Source organism: Plectropomus leopardus, chromosome 17 (assembly GCF_026936395.1).
Source record: "Plectropomus leopardus strain MGB_pleo_1.0 chromosome 17, ASM2693639v1, whole genome shotgun sequence".
NCBI classification, from domain to species: domain Eukaryota; kingdom Metazoa; phylum Chordata; class Actinopteri; order Perciformes; family Serranidae; genus Plectropomus; species Plectropomus leopardus.
The window spans coordinates 7,120,409-7,136,130 of NC_142192.1; positions in this window are offsets into that span (position 1 = coordinate 7,120,409).

The window sequence follows — 15,722 nt, forward strand, 5'->3', positions numbered from 1 at the left end:
CCAAATGTTAAAATAAGTCATAGTACAGCATGTTGAGGCTGTTTATAGTATAAACCAGTGAAAAAACGGTCCAAAAAGTCGATATTTTGAGCATTTTAAGCCAAAATACAGTTTTGCAAAAAAGTCATACTATAGCCCAGGAAAATGGTCAAAAAGTCATGGCTCCAAATGTTAAAATAAGTCATAGTACAGCATGTTGAGGCCGTTTATACTATATCCTGCATAAAAAACGGTCCAAAAGTCGATATTTTGAGCATTTTAAGCCAAAGTACAGTTTTGCAAAAAAGTCATACTATAGCCCAGGGAAAATGGTGAAAAAGTCATGGTTCCAAATGTTAAAATAAGTCATAGTACAGCATGTTGAGGCCGTTTTAGTATAACCCAGTGAAAAAACTGACCAAAAACTCAATATTTTGAGCGTTTTAAGCCAAAATACAGGTTTGCAAAAAAAAGTCATACTATAGCCCAGGAAAATGGTCAAAAAAGTCATGGCTCCAAATGTTAAAATAAGTCATAGTACAGCATGTAGAGGCCGTTTATAGTATAACCCAGTGAAGAAACTGACCAAAATCTCAATATTTTGAGCGTTTTAAGCCAAAGTACAGTTTTGCAAAAAAGTCATACTATAGCCCAGGGAAAAAAGGTGAAAAAGTCATGGCTCCAAATGTTAAAATAAGTGATAGTACAGCATGTAGAGGCCGTTTCTAGTATAACCCAGTGAAAAGACTGACCAAAAAGTCAATATTTTGAGCGTTTTAAACGAAAGTACAGTTTTGCAAAAAAAGTCATACTATAGCACTGGGAAAATGGTCAAAAAAGTCATGGCTCCAAATGTTAAAATAAGTCATAGTTCAGCATGTTGAGGCCGTTTCTAGTATAACCCACTGAAAAGACTGACCAAAAAGTGAATATTTTGAGTGTTTTAAACCAAAATACAGTTTTGCAAAAAAGTCATACTATAGCACAAGGAAAATGGTCAAAAAAGTCATGGCTCCAAATGTTAAAATAAGTCATAGTACAGCATGTAGAGACCGTTTCTAGTATAACCCAGTGAAAAGACTGACCAAAAACTCAATATTTTGAGCGTTTTAAACCAAAGTACAGTTTTGCAAAAAAGTCATACTATAGCACAGGAAAATGGTCAAAAAGTCATGGCTCCAAATGTTAAAATAAGTCATAGTACAGCATGTTGAGGCCGTTTGTAGTATAAACCAGTGAAAAACGGTCCAAAAAGTCAATATTTTGAGCATTTTAAGCCAAAATACAGTTTTGCAAAAAAGTCATACTATAGCACAGGGAATATGGTCAAAAAAGTCATGGCTCCAAATGTTAAAATAAGTCATAGTACAGCATGTTGAGGCCGTTTATACTATATCCTGCATAAAAAACGGTCCAAAAAGTCGATATTTTTAGCATTTTAAGCCAAAGTACAGTTTTGCAAAAAAAAGTCATACTATAGCCCAGGGAAAATGGTCAAAAAAGTCATGGCTCCAAATGTTAAAATAAGTCATAGTACAGCATGTTGAGGCCGTTTGTAGTATAAACCAGTGAAAAAACGGTCCAAAAAGTCAATATTTTTAGCATTTTAAGCCAAAATACAGTTTTGCAAAAAAAGTCATACTATAGCCCAGGGAAAATGGTCAAAAAAGTCATGGCTCCAAATGTTAAAATAAGTCATAGTACAGCATGTTGAGGCCGTTTATACTATATCCTGCATAAAAAACGGTCCAAAAAGTCGATATTTTGAGCATTTTAAGCCAAAGTACAGTTTTGCAAAAAAAGTCATACTATAGCCCAGGAAAATGGTGAAAAAAGTCATGGTTCCAAATGTTAAAATAAGTCATAGTACAGCATGTTGAGGCCGTTTCTAGTATAACCCACTGAAAAGACTGACCAAAAAGTGAATATTTTGAATGTTTTAAACCAAAATACAGTTTTGCAAAAAAAGTCATACTATAGCACAAGGAAAATGGTCAAAAAAGTCATGGCTCCAAATGTTAAAATAAGTCATAGTACAGCATGTAGAGGCCGTTTCTAGTATAACCCAGTGAAAAAACGGTCCAAAAAGTCGATATTTTTAGCGTTTTAAGCCAAAATACAGTTTTGCAAAAAAAGTCATACTATAGCCCAGGGAAAATGGTGAAAAAACTCATGGCTCCAAATGTTAAAATAAGTCATAGTACAGCATGTTGAGGCCGTTTTTAGTATAACCCAGTGAAAAAAACTGACCAAAAACTCAATATTTTGAGCGTTTTAAAGCCAAAATACAGGTTTGCAAAAAAGTCATACTATAGCCCAGGGAAAATGGTCAAAAAGTCATGGCTCCAAATGTTAAAATAAGTCATAGTACAGCATGTTGAGGCTGTTTATAGTATAAACCAGTGAAAAAACGGTCCAAAAAGTCGATATTTTGAGCATTTTAAGCCAAAATACAGTTTTGCAAAAAAAAGTCATACTATAGCACAGGGAAAATGGTCAAAAAAGTCATGGCTCCAAATGTTAAAATAAGTCATAGTACAGCATGTTGAGGCCGTTTTTAGTATAACCCAGTGAAAAAAACTGACCAGAAAGTCAATATTTTGAGCGTTTTAAGCCAAAATACAGTTTTGCAAAAAAAGTCATACTATAGCACAGGGAATATGGTCAAAAAGTCATGGCTCCAAATGTTAAAATAAGTCATAGTACAGCATGTTGAGGCCGTTTATACTATATCCTGCATAAAAAACGGTCCAAAAGTCGATATTTTGAGCATTTTAAGCCAAAGTACAGTTTTGCAAAAAAGTCATACTATAGCACAGGGAAAATGGTCAAAAAAGTCATGGCTCCAAATGTTAAAATAAGTCATAGTACAGCATGTTGAGGCCGTTTGTAGTATAAACCAGTGAAAAGACTGACCAAAAAGTCAATATTTTGAGCGTTTTAAACCAAAGTACAGTTTTGCAAAAAAAAGTCATACTATAGCCCAGGGAAAATGGTCAAAAAAGTCATGGCTCCAAATGTTAAAATAAGTCATAGTACAGCATGTTGAGGCTGTTTATAGTATAAACCAGTGAAAAAATGGTCCAAAAAGTCAATATTTTGAGCATTTTAAGCCAAAATACAGTTTTGCAAAAAAAAGTCATACTATAGCCCAGGGAAAATGGTCAAAAAAGTCATGGCTCCAAATGTTAAAATAAGTCATAGTACAGCATTTAGAGGCCGTTTATACTATATCCTGCATAAAAAACGGTCCAAAAAGTCGATATTTTGAGCATTTTAAACCAAAGTACAGTTTTGCAAAAAAAGTCATACAATACCACAGGGAAAATGGTCAAAAAAGTCATGGCTCCAAATGTTAAAATAAGTCATAGTACAGCATGTTGAGGTCGTTTCTAGTATAACCCACTGAAAAGACTGACCAAAAAGTGAATATTTTGAGTGTTTTAAACCAAAATACAGTTTTGCAAAAAAAGTCATACTATAGCACAGGGAAAATGGTCAAAAAAGTCATGGCTCCAGATATTAAAACTAGTCATAGTACAGCATTTAGAGGCCGTTTATAGTATAACCTAGTGAAAAAACTGACCAAAAAGTCAATATTTTGAGCGTTTTAAGCCAAAATACAGTTTTGCAAAAAAAGTCATACTATAGCACAGGGAATATGGTCAAAAAAGTCATGGCTCCAAATGTTAAAATAAGTCATAGTACAGCATGTTGAGGCCGTTTATACTATATCCTGCATAAAAACGGTCCAAAAGTCGATATTTTGAGCATTTTAAGCCAAAGTACAGTTTTGCAAAAAAAAGTCATACTATAGCACAGGGAAAATGGTCAAAAAAGTCATGGCTCCAAATGTTAAAATAAGTCATAGTACAGCATGTTGAGGCCGTTTCTAGTATAACCCAGTGAAAAGACAGACCAAAAACTCAATATTTTGAGCGTTTTAAGCCAAAATACAGGTTTGCAAAAAAAAAGTCATACTATAGCCCAGGGAAAATGGTCAAAAAAGTCATGGCTCCAAATGTTAAAATAAGTCATAGTACAGCATGTTGAGGCTGTTTATAGTATAAACCAGTGAAAAACGGTCCAAAAAGTCGATATTTTGAGCATTTTAAGCCAAAATACAGTTTTGCAAAAAAGTCATACTATAGCCCAGGGAAAATGGTCAAAAATTCATGGCTCCAAATGTTAAAATAAGTCATAGTACAGCATGTTGAGGCCGTTTTTAGTATAACCCACTGAAAAAAACTGACCAAAAACTCAATATTTTGAGCGTTTTAAGCCAAAATACAGTTTTGCAAAAACAAGTCATACTATAGCACAGGGAAAAAGGTGAAAATAGTCATGGCTCCAAATGTTAAAATAAGTGATAGTACAGCATGTAGAGGCCGTTTCTAGTAGAACCCAGTGAAAAGACTGACCAAAAAGTCAATATTTTGAGCGTTTTAAACGAAAGTACAGTTTTGCAAAAAAAGTCATACTATAGCACTGGGAAAATGGTCAAAAAAGTCATGGCTCCAAATGTTAAAATAAGTCATAGTACAGCATGTTGAGGCCGTTTGTAGTATAAACCAGTGAAAAAACGGTCCAAAAAGTCAATATTTTGAGCATTTTAAGCCAAAATACAGTTTTGCAAAAAAAGTCATACTATAGCCCAGGAAAATGGTCAAAAAAGTCATGGCTCCAAATGTTAAAATAAGTCATAGTACAGCATGTTGAGGCCGTTTGTAGTATAAACCAGTGAAAAACGGTCCAAAAAGTCAATATTTTTAGCATTTTAAGCCAAAATACAGTTTTGCAAAAAAGTCATACTATAGCCCAGGGAAAATGGTCAAAAGTCATGGCTCCAAATGTTAAAATAAGTCATAGTACAGCATGTTGAGGCCGTTTATACTATATCCTGCATAAAAAACGGTCCAAAAGTCGATATTTTGAGCATTTTAAGCCAAAGTACAATTTTGCAAAAAAAAGTCATACTATAGCCCAGGGAAAATGGTGAAAAAAGTCATGGTTCCAAATGTTAAAATAAGTCATAGTACAGCATGTTGAGGCCGTTTCTAGTATAACCCACTGAAAAGACTGACCAAAAAGTGAATATTTTGAATGTTTTAAACCAAAATACAGTTTTGCAAAAAAAGTCATACTATAGCACAAGGAAAATGGTCAAAAAAGTCATGGCTCCAAATGTTAAAATAAGTCATAGTACAGCATGTAGAGGCCGTTTCTAGTATAACCCAGTGAAAAAACGGTCCAAAAAGTCGATATTTGAGCGTTTTAAGCCAAAATACAGTTTTGCAAAAAGTCATACTATAGCCCAGGGAAAATGGTGAAAAAACTCATGGCTCCAAATGTTAAAATAAGTCATAGTACAGCATATTGAGGCCGTTTTAGTATAACCCAGTGAAAAACTGACCAAAAACTCAATATTTTGAGCGTTTTAAGCCAAAATACAGGTTTGCAAAAAAAAGTCATACTATAGCCCAGGAAAATGGTCAAAAAAGTCATGGCTCCAAATGTTAAAATAAGTCATAGTACAGCATGTTGAGGCTGTTTATAGTATAAACCAGTGAAAAAACGGTCCAAAAAGTCGATATTTTGAGAATTTTAAGACAAAATAAAGTTTTGAAAAAAAAAGTCATACTATAGCACAGGGAAAATGGTCAAAAAAGTCATGGCTCCAAATGTTAAAATAAGTCATAGTACAGCATGTTGAGGCCGTTTTTAGTATAACCCAGTGAAAAAAACTGACCAGAAAGTCAATATTTTGAGCGTTTTAAGCCAAAATACAGTTTTGCAAAAAAAGTCATACTATAGCACAGGGAATATGGTCAAAAAAGTCATGGCTCCAAAGGTTAAAATAAGTCATAGTACAGCATGTTGAGGCCGTTTATACTATATCCTGCATAAAAACGGTCCAAAAAGTCGATATTTTGAGCATTTTAAGCCAAAGTACAGTTTTGCAAAAAAGTCATACTATAGCACAGGGAAAATGGTCAAAAAGTCATGGCTCCAAATGTTAAAATAAGTCATAGTACAGCATGTTGAGGCCGTTTGTAGTATAAACCAGTGAAAAGACTGACCAAAAAGTCAATATTTTGAGCGTTTTAAACCAAAGTACAGTTTTGCAAAAAAAAGTCATACTATAGCCCAGGGAAAATGGTCAAAAAAGTCATGGCTCCAAATGTTAAAATAAGTCATAGTACAGCATGTTGAGGCTGTTTATAGTATAAACCAGTGAAAAAATGGTCCAAAAAGTCAATATTTTGAGCATTTTAAGCCAAAATACAGTTTTGCAAAAAAAGTCATACTATAGCACAGGGAATATGGTCAAAAAAGACATGGCTCCAAATGTTAAAATAAGTCATAGTACAGCATGTTGAGGCCGTTTATACTATATCCTGCATAAAAAAACGGTCCAAAAAGTCGATATTTTGAGCATTTTAAGCCAAAGTACAGTTTTGCAAAAAAAAGTCATACTATAGCCCAGGAAAATGGTGAAAAAAGTCATGGTTCCAAATGTTAAAATAAGTCATAGTACAGCATGTTGAGGCCGTTTCTAGTATAACCCACTGAAAAGACTGACCAAAAAGTGAATATTTTGAATGTTTTAAACCAAAATACAGTTTTGCAAAAAAAGTCATACTATAGCCCAGGGAAAATGGTGAAAAAACTCATGGCTCCAAATGTTAAAATAAGTCATAGTACAGCATGTTGAGGCCGTTTTTAGTATAACCCAGTGAAAAAAACTGACCAAAAACTCAATATTTTGAGCGTTTTAAGCCAAAATACAGGTTTGCAAAAAAAAAGTCATACTATAGCACAGGGAAAAAGGTCAAAAAAGTCATGGCTCCAAATGTTAAAATAAGTCATAGTACAGCATGTAGAGACCGTTTCTAGTATAACCCAGTGAAAAGACTGACCAAAGGGTCAATATTTTGAGCGTTTTAAGCGAAAATACCGTTTTGCAAAAAAAGTCATACTATAGCACAGGGAAAATGGTCAAAAAGGTCATGTCTCCAAATGTTAAAATAAGTCATAGTACAGCATGTTGAGGCCGTTTATAGTATAAACCAGTGAAAAAACGGTCCAAAAAGTCGATATTTTGAGCATTTTAAGCCAAAATACAGTTTTGCAAAAAAAGTCATACTATAGCACAGGGAAAATGGTCAAAAAAGTCATGGCTCCAAATGTTAAAATAAGTCATAGTACAGCATGTTGAGGCCGTTTTTAGTATAACCCAGTGAAAAAAACTGACCAGAAAGTCAATATTTTGAGCGTTTTAAGCCAAATAAAAGTTTTGCAAAAAAAAGTCATACTATAGCACAGGGAAAATGGTCAAAAAAGTCATGGCTCCAAATGTTAAAATAAGTCATAGTACAGCATGTTGAGGCCGTTTATACTATATCCTGCATAAAAAACGGTCCAAAAAGTCGATATTTTGAGCATTTTAAGCCAAAGTACAGTTTTGCAAAAAAAAGTCATACTATAGCACAGGGAAAATGGTCAAAAAAGTCATGGCTCCAAATGTTAAAATAAGTCATAGTACAGCATGTTGAGGCCGTTTGTAGTATAAACCAGTGAAAAGACTGACCAAAAAGTCAATATTTTGAGCATTTTAAGCCAAAATACAGTTTTGCAAAAAAAGTCATACTATAGCCCAGGGAAAATGGTCAAAAAGTCATGGCTCCAAATGTTAAAATAAGTCATAGTACAGCATGTTGAGGCTGTTTATAGTATAAACCAGTGAAAAAATGGTCCAAAAAGTCAATATTTTGAGCATTTTAAGCCAAAATACAGTTTTGCAAAAAAAGTCATACTATAGCCCAGGGAAAATGGTCAAAAAAGTCATGGCTCCAAATGTTAAAATAAGTCATAGTACAGCATGTTGAGGCCGTTTATACTATATCCTGCATAAAAACGGTCCAAAAAGTCGATATTTTGAGCATTTTAAGCCAAAGTACAGTTTTGCAAAAAAAAAGTCATACTATAGCCCAGGGAAAATGGTGAAAAAAGTCATGGTTCCAAATGTTAAAATAAGTCATAGTACAGCATGTTGAGGCCGTTTTTAGTATAACCCACTGAAAAGACTGACCAAAAAGTCAATATTTTGAATGTTTTAAACCAAAATACAGTTTTGCAAAAAGTCATACTATAGCACAAGGAAAATGGTCAAAAAAGTCATGGCTCCAAATGTTAAAATAAGTCATAGTACAGCATGTAGAGGCCGTTTCTAGTATAACCCAGTGAAAAAACGGTCCAAAAAGTCGATATTTTTAGCGTTTTAAGCCAAAATACAGTTTTGCAAAAAAAGTCATACTATAGCCCAGGGAAAATGGTGAAAAAACTCATGGCTCCAAATGTTAAAATAAGTCATAGTACAGCATGTTGAGGCCGTTTTTAGTATAACCCAGTGAAAAAAACTGACCAAAAACTCAATATTTTGAGCGTTTTAAGCCAAAATACAGGTTTGCAAAAAAGTCATACTATAGCCCAGGAAAATGGTCAAAAAGTCATGGCTCCAAATGTTAAAATAAGTCATAGTACAGCATGTTGAGGCTGTTTATAGTATAAACCAGTGAAAAAACGGTCCAAAAAGTCAATATTTTGAGCATTTTAAGCCAAAATACAGTTTTGCAAAAAAAGTCATGCTTTTGCACAGGAAAATGGTCAAAAAGTCATGGCTCCAAATGTTAAAATAAGTCATAGTACATCATGTTGAGGCCGTTTTTAGTATAACCCAGTGAAAAAAACTGACCAGAAAGTCAATATTTTGAGCGTTTTAAGCCAAAATACAGTTTTGCAAAAAAAGTCATACTATAGCACAGGGAATATGGTCAAAAAAGTCATGGCTCCAAATGTTAAAATAAGTCATAGTACAGCATGTTGAGGCCGTTTATACTATATCCTGCATAAAAAACGGTCCAAAAAGTCGATATTTTGAGCATTTTAAGCCAAAGTACAGTTTTGCAAAAAAAAGTCATACTATAGCACAGGGAAAATGGTCAAAAAAGTCATGGCTCCAAATGTTAAAATAAGTCATAGTACAGCATGTTGAGGCCGTTTGTAGTATAAACCAGTGAAAAGACTGACCAAAAGTCAATATTTTGAGCGTTTTAAACCAAAGTACAGTTTTGCAAAAAAGTCATACTATAGCCCAGGGAAAATGGTCAAAAAAGTCATGGCTCCAAATGTTAAAATAAGTCATAGTACAGCATGTTGAGGCTGTTTATAGTATAAACCAGTGAAAAAATGACCAAAAAGTCAATATTTTGAGCATTTTAAGCCAAAGTACAGTTTTGCAAAAACAGTCATACTATAGCACAGGGAAAATGGTCAAAAAAGTCATGGCTCCAAATGTTAAAATAAGTCATAGTACAGCATGTTGAGGCCGTTTATACTATATCCTGCATAAAAAACGGTCCAAAAAGTCGATATTTTGAGCATTTTAAGCCAAAGTACAGTTTTGCAAAAAAGTCATACTATAGCACAGGGAAAATGGTCAAAAAAGTCATGGCTCCAAATGTTAAAATAAGTCATAGTACAGCATGTTGAGGTCTTTTCTAGTATAACCCACTGAAAAGACTGACCAAAAAGTGAATATTCTGAGTGTTTTAAACCAAAATACAGTTTTGCAAAAAAAGTCATACTATAGCACAGGGAAAATGGTCAAAAAAGTCATGGCTCCAGATATTAAAATAAGTCATAGTACAGCATTTAGAGGCCGTTTATAGTATAACCTAGTGAAAAAACTGACCAAAAAGTCAATATTTTGAGCGTTTTAAGCCAAAATACAGTTTTGCAAAAAAAGTCATACTATAGCACAGGGAATATGGTCAAAAAAGTCATGGCTCCAAATGTTAAAATAAGTCATAGTACAGCATGTTGAGGCCGTTTATACTATATCCTGCATAAAAAACGGTCCAAAAAGTCGATATTTTGAGCATTTTAAGCCAAAGTACAGTTTTGCAAAAAAAAGTCATACTATAGCCCAGGGAAAATGGTCAAAAAAGTCATGGCTCCAAATGTTAAAATAAGTCATAGTACAGCATGTTGAGGCCGTTTTTAGTATAACCCACTGAAAAAAACTGACCAAAAACTCAATATTTTGAGCGTTTTAAGCCAAAATACAGTTTTGCAAAAAAAAATCATACTATAGCCCAGGGAAAATGGTCAAAAAAGTCATGGCTCCAAATGTTAAAATAAGTCATAGTACAGCATGTTGAGGCTGTTTATAGTATAAACCAGTGAAAAAACGGTCCAAAAAGTCGATATTTTGAGCATTTTAAGCCAAAATACAGTTTTGCAAAAAAAGTCATACTATAGCCCAGGGAAAATGGTCAAAAAATTCATGGCTCCAAATGTTAAAATAAGTCATAGTACAGCATGTTGAGGCCGTTTTTAGTATAACCCACTGAAAAAAACTGACCAAAAACTCAATATTTTGAGCGTTTTAAGCCAAAATACAGTTTTGCAAAAACAAGTCATACTATAGCACAGGGAAAAAGGTGAAAATAGTCATGGCTCCAAATGTTAAAATAAGTGATAGTACAGCATGTAGAGGCCGTTTCTAGTAGAACCCAGTGAAAAGACTGACCAAAAGTCAATATTTTGAGCGTTTTAAACGAAAGTACAGTTTTGCAAAAAAGTCATACTATAGCACTGGGAAAATGGTCAAAAAGTCATGGCTCCAAATGTTAAAATAAGTCATAGTTCAGCATGTTGAGGCCGTTTCTAGTATAACCCACTGAAAAGACTGACCAAAAGTGCATATTTTGAGTGTTTTAAACCAAAATACAGTTTTGCAAAAAAGTCATACTATAGCACAGGGAAAATGGTCAAAAAAGTCATGGCTCCAAATGTTAAAATAAGTGATAGTACAGCATGTAGAGGCCGTTTCTAGTATAACCCAGTGAAAAGACTGACCAAAAACTCAATATTTTGAGCGTTTTAAACCAAAGTACAGTTTTGCAAAAAAAGTCATACTATAGCACAGGGAAAATGGTCAAAAAAGTCATGGCTCCAAATGTTAAAATAAGTCATAGTACAGCATGTTGAGGCCGTTTGTAGTATAACCCACTGAAAAGACTGACCAAAAAGTGAATATTTTGAGTGTTTTAAACCAAAATACAGTTTTGCAAAAAAAGTCATACTATAGCACAGGGAAAATGGTCAAAAAGTCATGGCTCCAAATGTTAAAATAAGTCATAGTACAGCATGTTGAGGCCGTTTATAGTATAAACCAGTGAAAAAACGGTCCAAAAGTCAATATTTTGAGCATTTTAAGCCAAAATACAGTTTTGCAAAAAAGTCATACTATAGCACAGGGAAAATGGTCAAAAGTCATGGCTCCAAATGTTAAAATAAGTCATAGTACAGCATGTTGAGGCCATTTATACTATATCCTGCTAAAAAAAACGGTCCAAAAAGTCGATATTTTGAGCATTTTAAGCCAAAATACAGTTTTGCAAAAAAAAAGTCATACTATAGCACAGGGAATATGGTCAAAAAAGTCATGGATCCAAATGTTAAAATAAGTCATAGTACAGCATTTTGAGGCCGTTTATAGTATAAACCAGTGAAAAAACGGTCCAAAAAGTAAATATTTTGAGCATTTTAAGCCAAAATACAGTTTTGCAAAAAAAAGTCATACTATAGCCCAGGGAAAATGGTCAAAAAAGTCATGGCTCCAAATGTTAAAATAAGTCATAGTACAGCATGTTGAGGCCGTTTATAGTATAAACCAGTGAAAAAACGGTCCAAAAAGTCAATATTTTGAGCATTTTAAGCCAAAATACAGTTTTGCAAAAAAAGTCATACTATAGCACAGGGAAAATGGTCAAAAAAGTCATGGCTCCAAATGTTAAAATAAGTCATAGTACAGCATGTTGAGGCCATTTATACTATATCCTGCTAAAAAAAACGGTCCAAAAAGTTGATATTTTGAGCATTTTGAGCCAAAATACAGTTTTGCAAAAAAAGTCATACTATAGCCCAGGGAATATGGTCAAAAAAGTCATGGCTCCAAATGTTAAAATAAGTCATAGTACAGCATGTTGAGGCCGTTTATAGTATAAACCAGTGAAAAAACGGTCCAAAAAGTAAATATTTTGAGCATTTTAAGCCAAAATACAGTTTTGCAAAAAAAGTCATACTATAGCCCAGGGAAAATGGTGAAAAAAGTCATGGTTCCAAATGTTAAAATAAGTCATAGTACAGCATGTTGAGGCCGTTTCTAGTATAACCCACTGAAAAGACTGACCAAAAAGTGAATATTTTGAATGTTTTAAACCAAAATACAGTTTTGCAAAAAAAGTCATACTATAGCACAAGGAAAATGGTCAAAAAAGTCATGGCTCCAAATGTTAAAATAAGTCATAGTACAGCATGTTGAGGCCGTTTTTAGTATAACCCAGTGAAAAAAACTGACCAAAAACTCAATATTTTGAGCGTTTTAAGCCAAAATACAGGTTTGCAAAAAAAAAGTCATACTATAGCCCAGGGAAAATGGTCAAAAAAGTCATGGCTCCAAATGTTAAAATAAGTCATAGTACAGCATGTTGAGGCTGTTTATAGTATAAACCAGTGAAAAAACGGTCCAAAAAGTCGATATTTTGAGCATTTTAAGCCAAAATACAGTTTTGCAAAAAAAAGTCATACTATAGCACAGGGAAAATGGTCAAAAAAGTCATGGCTCCAAATGTTAAAATAAGTCATAGTACAGCATGTTGAGGCCGTTTTTAGTATAACCCAGTGAAAAAACTGACCAGAAAGTCAATATTTTGAGCGTTTTAAGCCAAAATACAGTTTTGCAAAAAAGTCATACTATAGCACAGGGAATATGGTCAAAAAGTCATGGCTCCAAATGTTAAAATAAGTCATAGTACAGCATGTTGAGGCCGTTTATACTATATCCTGCATAAAAAACGGTCCAAAAAGTCGATATTTTGAGCATTTTAAGCCAAAGTACAGTTTTGCAAAAAAAAGTCATACTATAGCACAGGGAAAATGGTCAAAAAAGTCATGGCTCCAAATGTTAAAATAAGTCATAGTACAGCATGTTGAGGCCGTTTGTAGTATAAACCAGTGAAAAGACTGACCAAAAAGTCAATATTTTGAGCGTTTTAAACCAAAGTACAGTTTTGCAAAAAAAAGTCATACTATAGCCCAGGGAAAATGGTCAAAAAAGTCATGGCTCCAAATGTTAAAATAAGTCATAGTACAGCATGTTGAGGCTGTTTATAGTATAAACCAGTGAAAAATGGTCCAAAAAGTCAATATTTTGAGCATTTTAAGCCAAAATACAGTTTTGCAAAAAAGTCATACTATAGCCCAGGGAAAATGGTCAAAAAGTCATGGCTCCAAATGTTAAAATAAGTCATAGTACAGCATGTTGAGGCCGTTTATACTATATCCTGCATAAAAAACGGTCCAAAAAGTCGATATTTTGAGCATTTTAAGCCAAAGTACAGTTTTGCAAAAAAAAGTCATACTATAGCACAGGGAAAATGGTCAAAAAAGTCATGGTTCCAAATGTTAAAATAAGTCATAGTACAGCATGTTGAGGCCGTTTTTAGTATAACCCAGTGAAAAAAACTGACCAAAAACTCAATATTTTGAGCGTTTTAAGCCAAAATACAGGTTTGCAAAAAAAAAGTCATACTATAGCCCAGGGAAAATGGTCAAAAAAGTCATGGCTCCAAATGTTAAAATAAGTCATAGTACAGCATTTAGAGGCCGTTTTTAGTATAACCCAGTGAAAAAACTGACCAAAAACTCAATATTTTGAGCGTTTTAAGCAAAAATACCGTTTTGCAAATAAAGTCATACTATAACACAGGGAAAATGGTCAAGAACGTCATGGCTCCAAATGTTAAAATAAGTCATGGTACAGCATGTTGAGGCCGTTTCTAGTATAACCCAGTGAAAAGACTGACCAAAAAGTCAATATTTTGAGCGTTTTAAACGAAAGTACAGTTTTGCAAAAAAAGTCATACTATAGCACTGGGAAAATGGTCAAAAAAGTCATGGCTCCAAATGTTAAAATAAGTCATAGTTCAGCATGTTGAGGCCGTTTCTAGTATAACCCACTGAAAAGACTGACCAAAAAGTGAATATTTTGAGTGTTTTAAACCAAAATACAGTTTTGCAAAAAAAGTCATACTATAGCACAAGGAAAATGGTCAAAAAAGTCATGGCTCCAAATGTTAAAATAAGTGATAGTACAGCATGTAGAGGCCGTTTCTAGTATAACCCAGTGAAAAGACTGACCAAAAACTCAATATTTTGAGCGTTTTAAACCAAAGTACAGTTTTGCAAAAAAAGTCATACTATAGCACAGGGAAAATGGTCAAAAAAGTCATGGCTCCAAATGTTAAAATAAGTCATAGTACAGCATGTTGAGGCCGTTTGTAGTATAACCCACTGAAAAGACTGACCAAAAAGTGAATATTTTGAGTGTTTTAAACCAAAATACAGTTTTGAAAAAAAAGTCATACTATAGCACAGGGAAAATGGTCAAAAAGTCATGGCTCCAAATGTTAAAATAAGTCATAGTACAGCATGTTGAGGCCGTTTATAGTATAAACCAGTGAAAAAACGGTCCAAAAAGTCAATATTTTGAGCATTTTAAGCCAAAATACAGTTTTGCAAAAAAAGTCATACTATAGCCCAGGGAAAATGGTCAAAAAAGTCATGGCTCCAAATGTTAAAATAAGTCATAGTACAGCATGTTGAGGCCATTTATACTATATCCTGCTAAAAAAAACGGTCCAAAAAGTTGATATTTTGAGCATTTTGAGCCAAAATACAGTTTTGCAAAAAAAGTCATACTATAGCCCAGGGAATATGGTCAAAAAAGTCATGGCTCCAAATGTTAAAATAAGTCATAGTACAGTATGTTGAGGCCGTTTATAGTATAATGCAGTGATAAAACTGTCCAAAAAGTAAATATTTTGAGCATTTTAAGCCAAAATACAGTTTTGCAAAAAAAGTCATACTATAGCCCAGGGAAAATGGTCAAAAAAGTCATGGCTCCAAATGTTAAAATAAGTCATAGTACAGCATGTTGAGGCCGTTTATAGTATAAACCAGTGAAAAAACGGTCCAAAAGTCAATATTTTGAGCATTTTAAGCCAAAATACAGTTTTGCAAAAAAGTCATACTATAGCACAGGGAAAATGGTCAAAAAGTCATGGCTCCAAATGTTAAAATAAGTCATAGTACAGCATGTTGAGGCCATTTATACTATATCCTGCTAAAAAAAACGGTCCAAAAAGTTGATATTTTGAGCATTTTGAGCCAAAATACAGTTTTGCAAAAAAAGTCATACTATAGCCCAGGGAATATGGTCAAAAAGTCATGGCTCCAAATGTTAAAATAAGTCATAGTACAGCATGTTGAGGCCGTTTATAGTATAAACCAGTGAAAAACGGTCCAAAAAGTAAATATTTTGAGCATTTTAAGCCAAAATACAGTTTTGCAAAAAAGTCATACTATAGCCCAGGGAAAATGGTGAAAAAGTCATGGTTCCAAATGTTAAAATAAGTCATAGTACAGCATGTTGAGGCCGTTTCTAGTATAACCCACTGAAAAGACTGACCAAAAAGTGAATATTTTGAATGTTTTAAACCAAAATACAGTTTTGCAAAAAAGTCATACTATAGCACAAGGAAAATGGTCAAAAAGTCATGGCTCCAAATGTTAAAATAAGTCATAGTACAGCATGTTGAGGCCGTTTTAGTATA